The sequence below is a fragment of the Triticum dicoccoides genome, chromosome 2B (assembly GCF_002162155.2).
Source record: "Triticum dicoccoides isolate Atlit2015 ecotype Zavitan chromosome 2B, WEW_v2.0, whole genome shotgun sequence".
Classification (NCBI taxonomy): domain Eukaryota; kingdom Viridiplantae; phylum Streptophyta; class Magnoliopsida; order Poales; family Poaceae; genus Triticum; species Triticum dicoccoides.
The window spans coordinates 178,284,847-178,290,252 of NC_041383.1; the positions used below are offsets into that span (position 1 = coordinate 178,284,847).

General features: G+C 46.0%; 1 pseudogene; it reads left to right on the forward strand.

The window, feature by feature from the left end:
- Positions 1-253: 253 nt before the first annotated feature.
- On the forward strand, positions 254-4,689 carry LOC119367497 (annotated as a pseudogene).
- Positions 4,690-5,406: the final 717 nt, after the last annotated feature.

The following is a 5,406-nucleotide window of genomic DNA, read 5'->3' on the forward strand; positions in this document are numbered from 1 at the left end:
CATGTACGGAGTGGCTATATGGTGCTTTCTTCTCTTATCCGTACTTCACCAGAAGTCTGTGCGCCGGAATATTTTCTATGGTTGTCGCTGTCAGGACAGGCTGGGGTTACCGCCCATACCCATTCCTCGAGAGAAAGACCTTCGCCTTTAGTTGCTACCCAAAAATGTTGTATAAATACCAACTCCTCCGCTCGTTCGAGTCCTACAGCAGAGACACACGAGTTTCCTAAGTCCTAACGCACACACCAACACCATGGGCGCGGCCATGATCTGGACGGTGGCGGCCGGTGCGGCGGCGGCGCTGGCCTCGTGGTGGGCGCTCAGCGCGCTGTCGCGGTTCGTGTGGCGGCCCCGCGCCATAGCCAGGGCGTTCCGGGCGCAGGGCGTTGGCGGGCCAGACTACCAGTTCCTGGTCGGCAACCTCCTGGAGATGAAGCGGCTCATCGCCGAGGCCGCCGGCCTCGCGCTCGACGCCGGCTGCCACGACTATGGCGCTCTGGTGCAGCCCCACTTACGTAAATGGATGGCCCTCTACGGTACGCGAGTCGGAGTCAGCGTACGTCTACGTGCTCGATCATTTTCTTCATACGCACATGCATGCAGGGCGGACGTTCGTGTCCTGGTTCGGGGAGAAGCCGCAGTTGTTCATGGGCGACGTGAACATGGTGCAGCAGGTGCTCTCCGACCGCACGGGGCTGTTCACCAAGAATCCCGTCAACGATCACTTCACCCGCGGGCTCGGCAAGGGGCTCATCCTCATCGACGGCGACGAGTGGAAGCGCCACCGGAAGGTCGTCCACCCAGTCTTCAACCTTGACAAGCTAAAGGTATATATATACTCCTCCATGTAAAGGAGTATTAGTTTTGCCTTGATTCAGATTTTCCAAAGTTGATCAAGTCTAGTACTTTTTATAATATTTACCATGGAAAATTAATATTATTAAATCTATCATTAAATACATTTTTATATTATATTTATTTGATATTATAAACGTTGATGCTTTTTAATATAATAAAGTTGGCCAAATTTTACAGACTTTGACATAAGACAAAAACGGAATTAATCAAAAAGTACTAAGCCTGCCACGTTTACCATGACACAAGTTAGGTAAGTTTGATGGAGTTCACTTTTGGCAAAATTCATGTAAGGCGGGATGAGAGATAGAAAAGGAAACATCCCAGCCCCACCAGTTGAAATCACGGAGGGACATAAAAATATGAAAGGCACACCCCGACCCCACCAGTTGAAATCATGGGGGTGATTTTTTGGGACGAGACTTGCCTGCTCCCTTCCCATGCTCCCATCCGTGCTCCCGCATACGTGGTTTGATTTGATTGAAAGAAAATAAGACCCGACCCCACCCCCTGAAAATCAGGGGGGGAGATGATTAGATTAGAAAAGAAAAAGGGAAAAGGACAGCCGTAGGATGAAGTGGGAGCACAAATGGGAGCATGAGAACGGAGCAGATAAGCTGGATCCGGTTTTTTGATATTGAAGACACATGCGGTGGGCCCCTTTGTCCCTGTCCAAAAGCATGCAACGCCTGAAGCTAATCCCGCGTTGCGACGCGCGGCCGCGAAGAAGCCTTTTCGCTTATATCGTATGCTAAGAATTTAACAATAAACTCCGGGGCGTATCAAACCACTCCGAAGGTTGGTTCTCATGCCCCCACTCTGCTGGCACATGAGCTACTGCATTAGACTCCCAATTATGAAAAACAATATCTGCCTTTCCATAACTATTTCACTCATTACGACAGATCGAGTAAAATAGGGGCTACCACCATAGAATATCCTTTGTCCTCGTCTACAGTCTATACCACTGTGATATTATCCATGCAAACTTGTACTCCCTTCGTTTTTAAATATAAGTCTTTGTAAGGAGTCCATTAGGTGGACTACATACGGAGCAAAATGAATGAATCTGCACTTAAAATGCATCTATATACATTCGTATGTGGTTCATAGTAGAATTTCTACAAAGACTTATATTCCCTCCGTTCCTAAATACTTGTCTTTCTAGAGATTTCAACAAGTGACTACATACGGCGCAAAATGAGTGAATCTACACTTTAAAATATGTTTACATACATCCGTATGTTGATCCATTTGAAATGCCTAAAAAGACAAGTATTTGGAAACGGAGTGAGTATTTAGGAACGGAGGGAGTATGTTATTGCACCCCAATCATGTTGCAAGTTTGTGTCCTTTAAACAGGCTCCGGCTTTGGCCGAAACAACATCCGGGACATGCTCTAGTTTCGTTGTAGTGGCTGCAATGAACTGGCCATTATGTTCCCTCGCCACTTCAGGTGTTGTGGTATCCCTCAGGGTTACATAGCCTTATTATTTACCTACTGCTAGACATCGAATTAGTTAATAATTAGTTAAGGGTAATTTTATTCTTAGTTATGTTTAATTTTGTGCTCTTGTCAGCGTACCAAAAAAGTACATAAAGGAACGGAGTAAATATATACCGTGGTCGACTTCGTCCATAACAACCATAACTGTTGGCATACCACCTCCCTACCTTTTTCAAACGTGATTGTAATAACTAGTGTTTTTCTAATTTACGTTCAACAAAAGTGTTTTTCAAGTTTTACAAAACACAATATAGACGTAAACAATCACATAGGTACATACACTCACCCCATATGAATGCACGTACACACGCCCTACTTATATGCGCACCTCCAAGAGATTGAACCTCTAGGTCTTGAGACTGACAAAGTCACCACAGACGACTTATTGTCGACGGGCATGTACAAATGTGTTATGTATACAATTTTGAATTATCTATTTAATTCATGGTTTCTATATTGATATATCAAAGTAACGCGTAAATGATGTCAAGGTGGCTGGGTAGTTTCTACATTGATATATCAATCCCATGCGCAAACGTTGTTGTGGCAGATGGGCCTGGATAATGTACTTGTATGACGGGGCGCATGCTACTCATGTTGTTCGCTACTAGTGCTGTTCAAACATAGCCACACGCCACTAGTGACTATATAGAAATACTTTCTAAAAAACAGTAAAAGAAAGATTAGTGTCGTGTTGTAGACATCACATGTCACTAATGTTTGTGTTACTACTGGTGTGTGCGTTGCTAGTGACTTGCGCCACTAGTAACCACTTACCAGTTATGTGCTGCCTCTACGTCATTATTAGGCTTTTGTGCACGACACTAGTAAGAGGTTTCTGTAATAGTATGTCACTTATAAGTGAAAGCATAAAGCAGTTAAATCCTGGGATGGAAAAATAAGTTTTATTTACCGCCATATATACAAAAGAATAGCATCAAATTAAGTTGTTTATAGTTACAGACCGTGAAAATCCAAACAACGGAAGGATTATTTCGTAAGAATGTGGAGTGTGATTTATGTTAACTTTTGCCTATGCGGTGAGGTTTGGCTTGACAGATGTTGGCAGTGACCGTGTCCGGCTGTGTTCGGTCAGTGGTCTCCGACTGGGAGACAAAGTTGGAGAAGGGCAACGGCGAATTGGAGATCGAGATTAGCTGCCAGTTCGGGGAGATTGCAGCTGATGTGATCTCGCACGTAGCGTTTGGCAGAAACCACAAAGAGGCCAAGGAAGTACATCTCATACAGAAAGAGCTCCAGTATCTTGTCTTCTATAGTCTATTCAATGACGTTTTGAGCCATATCTCAGTATTCAGGTACATTTACAAACTTCTTGTTCATCCCTCTCCGCTGGTAATTTTAAATCAGCACACCTCATAAAGTTTCATGGGGCACAATAAATTAATCAATGTGTGTCAATTTGCAAAATTAATTAGGTATCTCCCAACAAAAAATAACCTGAAGATGTGGAGGCTCCAGAGAAAGGTGAGGAGCATACTGATCAACATCATCGAAAGCCGGCTCGCCGCGAAGGACACAACAGGCTACGGGAACGACATCCTCGGGGTAATCCTGGAGGCATGCGCGCCGGAGCAGGTGCAAAATCCGCTCATGAGCATAGATGAGATCATAGAAGAGTGCAAAACCTTCTACTTAGCTGGGCACGAGACCACAACACAGATGCTTACCTGGACCATGTTCTTGCTGAGCACGCATGGGGAGTGGCAGCAGACGCTCAGAGAGGAGGTGCTAAGTGAGTGTGGCAACGAAATCCCCACTGGCGACATGCTCAACAAGCTGAAACTGGTCAACATGTTCATCCTTGAAACTCTCAGATTATACGCCCCCGTCTCACTAACCCAGAGGATAGCGGGATCAGATGTCGAGCTCAATGGCATCAGGGTGCCTAAAGGCACGATCTTGACAATCCCAATCAAAACGATACACCGTGACAAAGAGCTATGGGGCGAGGATGCCGACGAATTTAAGCCTATGAGGTTTGAGAATGGAGCGACGAGAGCCGCGAAGCACCCCAATGCATTTGTGCCCTTCTCTAGTGGACCAAGGGCATGCGTTGGCCAGAACTTTGCCATGATCGAGGTGAAGGTCGTGGTGGCAATGATCCTGTAGAGGTTCTCAGTGACGATATCTCCGAAGTACGTCCATGCGCCAAAGGATGTTTTCACGATATGCCCCAAATATGGGCTTCCTGTTGTCCTTAGGAGCCTGTAGAGTTTGCTTATATCGAAGATAATACGTCTATACCACGCTACATCAATTCTCGTTCGTGTTGTAATGTTCACAGATTTCATCATCTTGATTGTGCCACATGCTATTTTTACACTTCAATAAAAACTGTTTTCATGCCTGCAACATGGTCAATGTGGCAAAGCTTGGACTTCCACCTAGTAGTCAATTTATTTCCAATTAGATGATACCCAGCACGTTGTTGCGGAAATAATTTGCAATATATTTTACCCTTTCCTGTTTGGAAAATGCTCGGCTTCAGCCGGCTGATTTCTCGAAAGAAATCCGCCCCATCGGTTGGGTGCCACGCGTCCTGGAGTGAAGCACGCACCGGTTGAGAGTCGCTCATCTCCAACCTAATCTCTTCGCTCTGTCTACTACCTTTCTCTTTCACCTACATCTCCCCCCAATTGCAAGCTCTTCGCTGGTACTCAGGGCGTACCTCAATTGGCACCCCTGAAGGGGATATGAGGGGCACCTAGGTGCTTCAGGGGACGCCCCGCGTTGTTGTGATGGAGGCGTTGGGGACGGGGGCAAGCGCCCTGCGAATCGCCGCCATAGCCCGTGTGCTTCATCGGTCCATCCTCGGATACATCGAGCAAGCCGCTCACTAGGATTGCAACATAACTGGTGCCGCGGAAACATAGTCAGTGTTGCAGAAACATAGCTGCTTCTAAAACATCCCTCGTGCTTCAATAACAACGGCGGAGCTGCAAGACAGAAGTAAGCGCTATTGCGGGATGTTTATGAAACATGGCCTATGTTGCAGAAGTCCATGAGACTACGAAAAAATCCTC